The sequence below is a fragment of the Numenius arquata genome, chromosome 4 (genome assembly GCF_964106895.1).
Source record: "Numenius arquata chromosome 4, bNumArq3.hap1.1, whole genome shotgun sequence".
Lineage (NCBI taxonomy): Eukaryota > Metazoa > Chordata > Aves > Charadriiformes > Scolopacidae > Numenius > Numenius arquata.
Window position 1 is genome coordinate 48,405,162 of NC_133579.1, and position 13,758 is coordinate 48,418,919.

Below are 13,758 nucleotides of genomic sequence, written 5' to 3' on the forward strand. Positions count from 1 at the left end.
ATCTCTCATCACTGCAAAGGAGCTGGTGCCCACTGTTCTCTCTCCTTCCTGGCAAGCAAAGACACATCCCCAGCACCTCAGGCTTCACATGCCTGGCGGTCACATCAGCATTTCCCGAGTAAATGCACTCAGTGGTTCCTCTGTGCCGTGCAGTAACAATGAGCGTCAGTACAAGAATGAGAGCTCCCGTTTCACTGACCTGCTGTAGGGACCAAGAGCCTGATGAGTAAAAGCAGGAGATTATGCTTCTGTCATGATGTCTTTGTCCTCAAAACAGGAACACTTCTCATCTTCTCTAATTCAATCCCCTTAGCCCTACCCAAAAAGCTTCAGGGGAAAGGGGGTGGAGGGGCAGTTGGAAGTTACTGAGAAGAGTAGTCTGATCTCCTCTTATTCCCCTGGTAATGCCAGGAGAGCCAGCACCAAGCCTGCTAATAACAAACTCCCATTAGCCAATCTATGCCTTCCAATAAAAGAAGCCATTATTTATCCTAGTATTCAAGAAGAGTGCCAAGTTTACAGTTTTCCCTACTGGTTGTAGGTTAAAATGATGAAATGTGCTAGAGAGACATCTGAGGTTTAATACATGAACTCTTTGAGCTATCTTCAGGAAAGATGATAGTCGTGATGTTTTCATTGTCTAATTGTTGAGAGCACTAATCTGAAAGCTCCTTTTTTAATGAGTTTTCTTCTTAACACATACATTCTCTTGAGTTTTGGAGGGACTTTTCATCCTTGTTGCTTGAAGAAATGTGTAGATGAGGTACTTGAGACTGCATCAGTTGCAGCGGATGAAGCTTCAGATTCCGTCATTGTTCCTGTGGTATTGTATTGGTTCTTATTGCTCCAAATTTCTGCATTTCTGAACGGAAATATCTTCCATCCTAAGAGGATGAATATATTGAACTACAGAAAGGATGAAACCTTAACACTGAGCCAACACTTTAATATCTGCAAACTGAATTTCCAGTCCCCTAAAGATATTCTGTCCGTTACCACCCCCGTGTATCCTCCTCTGTCATACTAAATGGTCTTCCTGACAAAATGATGTCTTTGCATCCCATGGATGAAAAGTCCATTAAGGATTACTTAATACCTAATTACTGTTTTAGAATGGCAGCAGACCATTGATATCCATAACTTTGTGTAGCAACAGGTTATGTAATTGAACTCCACTGTGTGAAGGACCCACTGACATCTTCTTTTGATGACTCTCAAGCTTTGTTCTGGAAAAGACAATGAGCAGTTCATCTCCCCAGATTTTGTGTCCTACCTTTCCTTTTATAGTCTTCTACCTTATTTTTTCATTTGGTCATCTGTTTACCAAGCTAAAGAGTACTGGTCTATTTATTCCCCATGGGGAAGCTATTTATTGTCTTAATTGCCTTTCTCTGAACCTTCCCTCGTTCTAAGTTGTGTATTTTCTGTGATGGGAAGGGGCAAAGCTCTCACAATATTCATGATACAAGTGCATCATGAGTTACACAGCTGCAAAATAGCACTTTGTGCTCTATTCCTTTTTTAAAAATTCCAAGTGTTCACCTTGCTTTGACTTCTTTTGAGCTGATACTTCTTAGAATATTAAATACTGAGATAGTGTTCCTAAACTGAGACACAGTCATCAGTTTAGAGTCCATCTGTGATCATACCTGTAAAATTTGGATCTCCCTTTCAGCATATCACCCATGAAAATTAACTTTCTCTCATTGAATTGTCTCAGCTGCCTTATTTCCTAGATGAAGCTGAGGTATTATGATAGCCTTAGGGAGAGATTGTTCTGATGGAACTGAGCATGGAGATCTTTTATATTAAACAAATCGAAGCTGACTACTGCTGGCCTTCATTTTACTACTCAGATAGTCAGCCTAGCTCCCCTGACTTTTTAAAGAACTCATTTTGCAGGAGTTTTCTTGCCATCTCCTGGAGCCATCAAACTCATTTCCTCTCATCCTGAGGAAATTGTAACCTGCCTTGCACTTGATTAAGCTGAAACTCTTCGCTTTCAAATTAAATTTCAAACACTGATTTTAGTCAGGCTAGCACCATCACTTCAACAAAAGGAGGCTTCTTTATGCAGTGAAATTGCTCATCAGGAGTATCTCCAAAGATTACTTGCAGAAATTTCATATTAAGCTTCCTGAAGACTCACCGGGCAGTAGTCAGCACCAGGAATTCACTTAGAGCACCCTGAACTCAGCCTCTGCAAAGGGCTTACTTATCCCAAGGATTACTCCCAAATACTGAGGAAGAGCTGGCAGCAGCTGGAAGTTTACCCTGTTTTACCACTAGGAATCTTCCAAATCACTTCTGATTGAATAACAATTTACATCACTTATCTTGCTTGTTTTTTCGCATCTTGTCTGTTTGTTGCTGAAGACCATGTGATTCCTTGGGATGGATGGTTTTTCAGGCTCTCAAACTTTCCCTTCAATGATGCCAAGATCCACTGAGTATTTGCAGAATGATATCATTTAATTTGCCATCTCTCAAGACTGATGGTGAGAGAGTACTTCCTTCTTTGGTGGTGGAGTGCTCTCCTGGGACTTGGAGGGTTCTGGACTCTTTGCTTGCCAGAAAAACTCAAAGCTGGGAATCTGTGCTTTTCCTAGTTACAGGAGTTAATGCATCCATTGATTTGTTCTGGTTTTGTTGCTGGTGTTGGGAGCTTTAGATGCTAGTGGACAATCCTGGCTGGTTCACACTGATGGAAAAAGAGTGCAATGATATATCATGAAGTATTAAGGGGAGGCTTTTAGGATGGGGTGTTCTGAGGGTAACTTCATCACCATCAAAAAATGCCTGAATGTCAAAATTACTCACTGCTTTTGGAGTTTGATGGAGGCCTAAATTTGTTTCTTCCAAGGATCTTTCACGAAGTAAGGCAGGGTGTAAATCTGGTGATGTTTGCTGCTTTTACCCTGGTTACTGGTTGTGGATGACAACGGGGGATCTTACCTTGCTTTTCACGCCTGCTTGCATAGAACATAAAGCATGCTGTTGTACTCCATCCCACAGCCTGGGTGTTGAATGCTTCTCCAGTCTAAAGTCTCTAGTCTTTATTTGTCTTTTTGGATTAAGTACTAATTTTTCTAAGTGGACCTGATTTTTCACTTAACGTTTAGGCATTCGTTTCCTTTTCAAGACCTCCACCTGCTTAATAGTTTGTTACTTTTTAAAATGAAATTATTATATTCTCTATTTGATGAGGTATGGGTATAGTATAAATATTTGATACATGCTAAAGTATAAGATTGCAATAGTGCTCAGCATCTCTACCAGGGAAGTCATCTGCTTGGCTGTTTTCTCTCATCCCACTCTCAAGGGAATTTCTAGGTATGAAAATCCTAGCTGAATTCCTATTACACTGGTGGTCATGATGCAGATGAGGCAATCATCTGAGCTTGCAACAGCTTCACCTTTTGACTTTTTTTTTCCAGGAGCATGAGATAGATTCAGGTCTAATAACTGTTCCTTCTAATGTTGTTTTCTTCCATGTATTTTATCCGGGGGGTTTTAAGAGCTTATGCTGGGCCAATAGCTGCGTGTTGTTTCTTCCAGGAGTCAAGAAATTAATGTCATTGTTTTCTTTTCCATCTAGCACATTTTTGTGGTCCAGGGGTTGCTTCATAACTCACATGAAACTTCAGCTTTTTCCTTTGTTCTGCAGAAAATCAAACCTTTCAGGGCAATCTTCTTACATGGCGGTTGCCAAAACTAAATGATCTAATGATGTGACCCTGAGGAAGTAGTCTCACTGGTTAGCTGGCAGTTTCATGACCTGCAGCAAGACTGTCAAGGTAGATCCATGACCTTTGCTGAGAGCATTCTTCACTGCAACGCAGGCAATAGGAGTGAAGAATGTCCTTGTGATTTGCAAAGTCATTGTTGGGGAGTTGCATTTGCAGAAAGGCACTACGCTGTTCCTCAGTTTCCACATAAGATGCTTCTGTTGCTGCTCAGTGAAAGTCTGAGATACACACTCAGTTACTCTGTGAATGTGTATGGTGTTGCCTGGATTTGTCACCCAGTGTGGGGCATGAATGCAAGCACTCGCAGGAGAAAAGAAAACCGGTCATTCACTTGCACACTTTAAAACACGTTCTCCCTATGTTGCTGTTTCTCCAAGTACCTTACTTCTGATGGACCATCAGATATGAGGAAATGAAGGTTGTAATGTCTGGACTGCTAATTACATTGGCACACATGAATATGTTGTGCTGTAAGAAAGGGTAGCAGCTGCAGTGGAGCGCATGTGTGCTGCAAATACTGCAAGAAGATGTACGTATTTGGAAAAGCGTATAGATTTCTTCAAGGTATGTTGACTGCACATAGAATTCTTGGTGGGTTTTTTTTTTCTGAATTCAAGGTTTGCAAGCTAATGTCATGCATAAAATTATAATTGTCCTTCCTTTGCTTTCTCTGTAAGTAGAAATATAGCAGTGGTGAAGAAGAGACATAGATGATTATTTATATGCACAAAGAAAGGAAGCCTGGTTTCCTAGGGCTTTGTGTCAGAGTTGAATTATGTGGTAGTTCATGGGAAAGAAACTAAAGCTTTTATCAAATCTGAGTTATTCATGATACTCATGACATGATAACAGCATGAGCTTGTTCTGCCTGGTGTCTTGGAGAAGCCAAGGGTTCGATGTCCAATTCAAGGCAGTCAGGAATTGAAGAAGTACTCAGGGAGGCCAAGACAGATGGAGATTGGGGAGAAATAAGACTACAGGGAGAAACAAGTGAAAGACAGCAGGCAAACACAGAAGATGATGACTGTACATGTCTTACTAGGATGCCAATAGTAAGTTAGCCTGCTTAGGAGTAGGCATGGACAACACCAGCCTTTAACTGTGCATCTGATCCCAGCCACCGCCTCAGAGTCTGACCAAGGGACGAATGGTGCACCTACAGAAACCGTGGTATGGTTGCCTGTGCATGTTCTGGTTTTTTTGGTATGGAACTTTACAACAAATACTTTGTAGAGTAGGGAAGATGGTTGGACTCGATGATCCCAAGGGTCTTTTCCAACCTGAATGATTCTATGATTCTATGAAATATCTAATTTACTTCACGTCTTTTTCTCTAGACTGATACAATGCTATTTGCTGCTTCTTTATACTGGCTGTGTGTTGTCTGTTACTAGGTCACGACTAGCTTTAGAGAGTGCAGCTGTTCAGCCATGAGAAAGACATTGCAGCCAAGTTTCAACATCTTTGGAGCAGGATGGGAAAAATGCTGAAAAGGATGGATCTTCCCTTGCAGATAGGAAAGAGGAGGATTGGCTTGGAAACATGTTCAAATATGTGAAACAGTAATCAAGATTTTTACTCTAAAAAGTATTTCCAGTAATTTCTGATAAGCTAATGGGTCTAGTGGAGGCAAGATAAGATTATACTGAGAATAGATGGCCTCCCTTCAAAATTATTCACTGTGCAAGTTAAAAGCATTCCCCTAGAAGTATCTAGTGCTTGTCTTGGAAGCTACTATCCCAAAGAGACTGCAGAGATAAAGTTCAGAGAGAGGAAAATATCTTTATTTGGTATTTAATAAAGATATTATAAGTATCTTTGAAGAATGTTCTGGGATAGTCAGTACGTGGTTGATAGGACTATGATTCCTTTTCATCGTCCGAAGGATTTATGGATGGGTAGGGATGGCATTTGTTTGTGAAAGCGAACATCTGTTTCTGTTTGCACGCTGTGACGTTTCCAGTTGTGTGTGGTTAGGTAAGTAGTGCAAGTGCTTGATTAAAGTTGAATCTTCCTCTTGAGTCTGTAATGTTTGGTTTGACAAATAATCAAGAAACGTATTTTTCTCTGTTAGTCAACTGCGAGAGTTCAGAGGGGTAACCTTTTACAAGGTCTAAACACAATCTGTCGGTATAAAGAAAAATAAAGAGGAAATGGTAACACTCTTTTCCATTAGTTCAGATGTGAACTATTTCTGCACTTCAGTGCTCCACAGAAACTCTTTATCTGCTTTACAGATCTATTCCCAAATAACTTGAGTATATTTTCGAGCAATCTTACTTTTCTAGTTTATACTTTCTATCACATATCAGACCCTGTGTTAGCAAGCAATCATTGTGATAATCCATTTATTTTTGAAGTGGTTTTTTTTAAAAAAAAAAAAAAAAAAGAGGTATTGAAACCCCATGTGCATGCTGTGGAATCCAATAGCATGAAAGCTGCAGATGAAGTTGTAAAGGTTTTTTTCAGAGCCTTGGTATTACTGTCCTATGTAATGCAGGGGTTTATTTTCCATGGTAAAGTTTGCTTGGTGTCAAACATTGACTTTTTGCCCAAGTCAGGCAGCGAAGTATCAGCTTCTATCAAGTTACTTGAGCTTCCCCCTTTGTTGTATTTTAAATGTGCAAGGGAAAAGTTTTCCAATTGGATAAAGGGGTATTAGATGAAGAATATGTCTCTGTGTAAATGTTGGAGATCGTCTGTAACAAAGTAGTATAAAGATGGGTTGTTTTAAGTATCAACAGCTGTTGTATTTCTCTTTTATGCTGTGGTGCTGCCATGGGGCATCTGCCACCCTGCCTTATTGCAACTATTTCTTGTCATCAAGTCACTTCTTTTTTTTTTTTTTTTTTTTAACATTACAGGGTTTCTCCAGCCACTGGAAGTGAAAATGACGTTATTTCACTGTAGAGAAGTGTTGCACTGAAAAGCATTACCTTTAGCAGGGTTTGCTGTTCTAATCTTTCTGCTGGAGGACACAATCCCCAGAGCTCTGGTTGTACCACACTGGGGAGCTCTGTTGGAGCTAGTGTCCCAAGATGTCTACTCATATTTCTCCAGGTTCTTCCCTTCTGTGCATACTTAGGGCTTTCCTACACCACTCTGTGAGAGGGAAGGCAAAAGGGCTCTTTGCTAATTATGAAACAGTTAAAAAGGTCTTTCCTATCTGCTCTTGGCAGGGGTGGGGTAGAAACGCTTGTGTTGGGGAAAAAAAGAGGCACAAATGAAAAATCGTAAGAGATGTGTGGAAATTCATGCTTGTCTGCTGACTGCCTGTCCTTAGTTATGGTGATGGACTAGACAGGCAAGGGAGATGTATGCGCCACAAGGACACAGGGATGTACTTGCCACAAGCGCACAGGTTTGTGTCCAAAGTACCCTGTCCTACAAACAAAGTGTGCAGGTGTTGAGAGTGGTTTTGTTGGCAAGAATCCATACACATGGAGATCCAGCACTTAAACAAGTTGCATATAGAAATTTGTATGTACTAATGTTGTCACCTTACAGTGTTTTAAAGCACACTGCATGTCCTGGCCTCCTCCTGAGGCGGCCGAGCAGGCATTGCATCCTAAATCTGCCAGCGTGACAGCAGATCTCTAGCTTCCTGTTTCTAGCAGCTGGCTTCATACTGTGTAGCTCCTGTATAAAAAACTACCTTAACTGTTTGTGACGGTGGTGTTTTGCTTAGTAAAGCTATCACAACAGTTAGGCGATGGAGGGAGGACAGTAGCAGAGGTCTCTGCTTAGGTTGCACTGTGAAATCCTGTGCTTGGTTCTGATGTGGAAAATGCGAGGCGTGGCAGCTGGCTAGCGTGTATTTGCCGTTCCCTCAGCCACGCTTAGGCTGCTTTTTTGAAATGTTTCAGTTAATTCCATAAAGAAGACAAATCTAATGTTACATTTAGAGAGGGGGAAAAAAACCCCTTTCAAAAACCGTAGGTCCACGTGTGGAGACCCAGGGTGTTCAGTTTGCAAAACCTACTACCACCTGTGGCCTTAACTTTGGCATTTCAGGCCTCCTACGCGTTTGACTATACAAATGGCTCGGCTCCTGTTGAGTTGCTCGTTTGCAGCTGACATATTGCCACTTAAAAGTAGTGGCTTGTTTCTGGCTGAGCTCCATGTTGGACTTTATAACAGCTCTCTGTATTTGTTTATTGAGCAAAAATTATTTTACTATTGGGTGCAGCTCTTTATGAAGTTTGTCTCCTGGAAATATTGCCAGTGGAAGGAAGTATAACTATATGATATTTACCTTGCCATAATGCAGTTGTAGTCATACTGTTTGACTCATTCTAGTATATTTTGTGTTAGAGTAATACTTGAAGGTCAGTGGAGGACGGACTGTTCCTACCTTCGCTTGAAAAAAACCACAACTGTAGCAGAGCATAAAGAATCATCTGCTTCGGGTTTTTCACTTGTAATACGCAATTAATGGCAGAATAGAGCTGTGCATTTGACAGTTATGTTAGACTTAATAAAAATTAAAACAGAAACAGAAAATCCAGCAACATTATGCTTGCCTGACCTGTAGAAAAGTGCTCCAGTACCTTCTGGAATAACTTCCAGTAGCTGGAGAAAGAGGCAGAATACTCTCATCTGACTCAACTTTTTTAAATGTCCAGAAGGTGAGGTGTTTTTCAACATGAAACACTTGTTAGCAGACGAGGCCCAAAGAGCAAAGCTCTTCAGTGCCTCAAGAGCCGAGGATCTATATTTAACAGCAGCAATGGTTGTACATTCTGTTCCTCATTGGTTTCCTGCTGTGCCTCCAGTGTGTCAGATTCCTTCCCTCACAAAAATGGAAGTTTAAATGGACTCCCTTTCATTTCTCCTCCCAGACAATTTGTCATGCATTTAAGCTCTCAGCACTAAAACAAGTTTTTTAACATATGTAGAAACCATTAGAGCTTTTCAAACAAAACCTGTGACATAAGGATGCAATTATGTGATTGTATAGTTAATGATCCTTTTAAATGTAAAAACTACCCATAAAAATTTGGTGGCAGCTTTGAGTATCTTCAAACTGTCATCCTGAAGTACCACAGAAAGTAGCATTGTTCTGATGTAATGTAAATTGAGATTGTTCAGAGGATATGATTAAATCTACAAGTAATTTTGAGGAAATAAAGGCAGAATCCAAGACATATCCCTCCTTCTCCCAAACTTAGGAGCAAGAATTCTGCTTTGCTCTTCTAGTGCTGCTCAAAATCCACACCTTGCTTGTGTAAAATGGATGCAAGATGCTGAAATGAAGCACCAGCTCCTGACTCCTGTAACTAGTTGTGTTCATGCTCAGAGTGCAACCTGCAGGAGATGGATCAGGACTGAGCTATGCTGCACAGGCTGCTTTATACATAACCACGGGTGGCATCTGGGATCTCTGCATGCCTGACACACTGAGGGAACAACAATTCTTGCAGGGTCTTGGGGGGGTCCAGAAATCCTACAAACATAGAATCATAGAACGGTTCGGGCTGGAAGGGACCTTAAAGATTACCACATTCCAATCCCCCTGCCCTGCACGGGGACACCTCCCACTAGACCAGGTTGCTCAAAGCCCCATCCAGCCTGGTCTTGAACACTTCAAGGGATGGGTCACCCACAACTTCTCTGGGCAACCTGTTCCAGTGTCTCACCACCCTCGCAGCAAAGAATTTCTTCCTAGTGTCTAATCTAAATCTCCCCTCTTTCAGTTTAAAAGCATTACCCCTCATCTTATTGCTACACTCCCTGATAAAGAGTCCCTCCCCCCCTCACCTGTAGGCCCCCTTTAGGTAGTGGAAGGCTGCTATAAGGTCTCCCCAGAGCCTTCTCTTCTCCAGGCTGAACAACCCTAACTCTCTCAGCATGTCCTCAACATCCAAAGCCAAATTTCACTGAGAAAAAGTTTCTGTAGTGGAAGGGACATGTGCATGTATGTTCCTGGGAACAGCCAGGAAATTCCATTTTTACGATCATAACATGGGCTACTTTTTAAAGAAAATGCATGTCATGTACTTGCCAGAAAAGTAGAAATCCTTATATTTGCAGTCTAAATAGTAGAATGTCTAAAGGAGTAAGATCCATAAAAAATTACAGAAAAAGAAATCATTGAATCCTTTGTAAGGAAGGTGCCAGCATCCCTTGCAAGTAGGAGAATTCTGTCTTTATTGTCACTGACTGCCAAGGGAGATGGGAGTGCTGCTTGTTATCACAGCGGGGGCTGTATATTCAGCTGAAGAGTCTCCATCACCATGGTATTTCCAGCGTCTCTCAGTTTTAATCATCAAGCTTTGCTTTACAGATGGTGAAAGCTTCTTATTTCTTTTCCCCTTTTTTAACAGGTGGTAAAAGGATTTGCTGAAGGTGCTGAAGATTTTGGCAAATGCAAAAATAGACTTTCATCTTCTGAATTCCTGTCCTGTACCCTAATTAAAAGAAATTAATGTCATCCTTCCTTCTGTGTTGTGAAATATATAGACAAGTATAGGATGTATTAACTTAGCAGTAGATCGCTTTGACCTGCTAAATCAAGAAGCGCATTTATTAATTTCAGCTGTCAGCGTGGATGGTGATCCTGTGTTAGGAGATGGGGAAAGAAAATGGCAACTAGAACCAGGATGTTTATCTTTGCAATTCAGAATAAGCAAACCATCACTGCACAAAGCGTCTTTCAGAAAGGAACATCTTCTGTTACTGTTTCTATTAATCTGAAAGTCATTTAGATCAATAAGCTGCATTATGAAAGGGTGCATGTACATGCTCAAGCCCTTGTTTCTCCCTGACTTTTCCATCAGCACTGTTGCTCCTTTGTGTACAGGCTTCTGCTTTCTCTTTCTGGCCTTGGTTTTTACATCTGTTTTATTTTCATGCTTGTTGCTAAGTCTCCCTCTGAAGAAGATTTGTTCTTTTCACTGATGGCATTTGATTTTGGGGGTTGGGGTGACTCCTTCCTCCAAAAAGAATGAGCTCTTTTCTTCCCCTTAGTGATCCTGTTTTGCTGTTTCAGCACAAAACAAGCCATCCCCGATGACTGCTGCGGTTCTTAGAGGAGGTGGCAGAAAGTGGCTCGCTCCTCCTTCTGAAGAGAAGCCCAGGGAAAGGGGGTGCTCTGATCTTCAGTTCTGTAGTCTCAGTGAGTCGCTCTTGGCAACCAGGTCTTAAAATGCTTACTTTGATTTGCTGCTATGCACTTTTGACAGCCAAACATAAATATTTAGTCACTGTTACAAAGCCAGACACTAACACTAGACACTCAAAAAAAAAAAAAAAAAAAAAAAAAAAAAAAAAAAATCAAGTGCCTACAAATAGGCTGTGTCTTGTTTCTTCTGGCAGTAACATCTTACAGCCTGAAGGAGAAACAGCTGAATTCTGAGTCTTTGTATGTTGATTTCTAAAGAAAAAGAAGCCATAATATGGACTCTTATTCCAAGTACGAAGGATCTGATTTAGAAAAATTGTCCAAAAGCAAGGCCCATCACAGATTTTGTAAGAGGGATTCCTTTTCCCAGTGATGTTGATCTCTTGCGACCAAGCCCAGGCCCGGGGAGGTAACTCTGTACTAACAACTTGCTTGATGCTTCCAAAATCTTAATCTGTCCAGAAAGTAGACTGTATTGATGCTAATCCCTTATTAGTCTTCAGAAGGAAAAGGACAGCCTGTTGACCTGCTAAGTAACCTGCTGTGCACCTACATAGGACAGCACCTCTCCTGCCCCCAACCTCTCTGGCTCCAGCAGAAAGTTGTAAACGATACAGCTAATTGTTCCTAAAAGGGTGATTTTCTTCTAGGTAACAGACCAGAGGGTAGGACATCACAACAAAAGTGACTATATGTGTCATGGTTTGTGTCCTCAAACCAGGACACCATGCAGTCAGAAGTTGGGGATATTTGTCTCTGTAACCTTAGTCTGCTTCCAGTCAAAAGGGAGAAAGCAGAAAGAATGGAATAAGTTTGCTCTAGAGCTCAGTAATAAAAACGAAACTGCCTGCAACTCGGGCGGTCATTAGGTCTCTAAAGCGTTTGTGCTGCAAGCTTTCAGACAGCTGGGTGATGTTGTGCCACGTCATGTTTGGGTTTCCCAACTGCTGTTGAAGACCAAGAGCTCTCCTATCACTGGCGAGCAGGGAAACGAGCTTGTTGAACTGTGGTGAAGTCAAATGCAGACCTCATTTTCTCTATCTTGCAGAACCACAAGGGGATGTCACAGTAGGAGAGCACATCTGATAACACCCACCGCAGAAGTGTGGGGGTGGACAAGGGAAATTTCCTCGTCAGCTTGTGAATGTGATAAAGTGTGCAAACAGGCAGGCATGCAAACACGAGCTACTTAGTGAAAAAACAGGTCTTCTTAGTTTGTGGATTATATCAGCCCAGGTGGTCACTGCCTCTAGCACAGCAAACTTGTCATGTTCCATTTTAGGTTTGTGTTTCTCTTTTCCCCATGACCCTGCATAAACCTCTTAGTTCTTTCTGATAAAAAAATGCACGGGGGGTGGGGGTGTGTGGAATTTATCCTGTATTTTTTGTAACTTAGTCCAGCTCCAAGGCTCAGCCTGAGGCTTTCCTGCAAGGAAGGAGTGCAGAAGGTCCTGGTCTGTCCTCTTCTCCCTTTCAGAGCCTGTTTTTGCCTATAACTTAATCTTGTTGGAGCAAAGATGACATCACTTTCCAAAACTCCTTCAAGGTGCCAGATCCCTGCCACACAGAGTGTTCACAAGCCCCAGCATTTTCACTATGCTCTAAGGATGCTCACAGGGCTATGGAAGAAATGCAGAGCTCAGGCAAATAATTCCTGCCTTGGGACAGCAGGAAAGTGAGGTAATCCATGCTTTTGCTGCTTGGATAAAGCCTAAAGAGTTATTAAAGAATTACTCAGGTGAACCAGCTATGCTTGGTTGGAGAATATGGTATATGGGTTAAAGAATGTGGAAACTGCAAGAAAAGAGGATGAGTAGGCAGTGCTAAATATCCGGCACTGTTTCTGGCCAGAGCAAACCAACCTACCAGGCAAAAATTGATTAAGAAGTACAACAGAGGAATTTAAGATGATGAAAAGGAATTCAGTGCAGTGAAGACAGTTAATTTTCACTGTATAATTTAAACTAAGCAGCTTGTTATTTGCTTTATTAAAAAAATCCAAACAAATAGCAGTGCTGAGCAAGTAAAGTAAAAGAGGGCATGTGCAGTGTTTCCTTCTTCTCTCCTACTAATTTTCTTTCCAGATGTCCCCTTGGAGATGCACTGGTCCTGTAGCCAGCCCACAGTTTTCCCCTTCTCAGGACTGTCTTGTTCTGCTACTTGAAATCGAACATAGACCAAAAAAACCCCATGCATATATACATCTAAATGTATGTGTATGTATATATGTATACTGTCTTTAAGCCTTCACTTGCTGCCTTTGCACCCTCGCTGGCAGGGAGCATGGATAGCATGAGAGCATGCAAAGGCAGCAAGTGAATGCTTGAAGACAGAAAATTATTGTTCCTCCCCTCCTTCTTCCACAGTAAATGGTGAAATAAGAAGTGTTTGCAGGCTTGCAGTCATGGGCCCCAAGCCTTGGGCTGGAGCAGGGAGAGCAGATTTCACCTTCAGCTCCTGAACTGCCAACAAACAGAAAGAATCTGTAATATAAGTAACGGTTATCCCTCCAACCCCACCTTTCCAAATTTCCTTTAGGTTTCTTTTTAGCAAATGTTCCTGATCTAAGGGTGATAATGAAGAAATAGCATTTTTAAACTAATTTAATGAAAATACTGTAATAAATGATGTAAAAATGGAAAGTAACATTCCAGTGAAAGGAAAAATGTGAATCAGTAACCATAAGAGTTCCAGCATTTTTTTTTTAATCCATCTGTAACGTGGAGCAACAGAAGAGACGCCTGGAAGGGCAAATGGTTGCTTCCACCTCTGAAGCAAGAACTTGTGGGTATGTTCAGAGCGGGAGATTGGATTTAGTGAACTTGTAAGCTATGGCATAGGGATATATATCTTCCAACAGTGTAATTAAGAAGCAATTAGTATCCT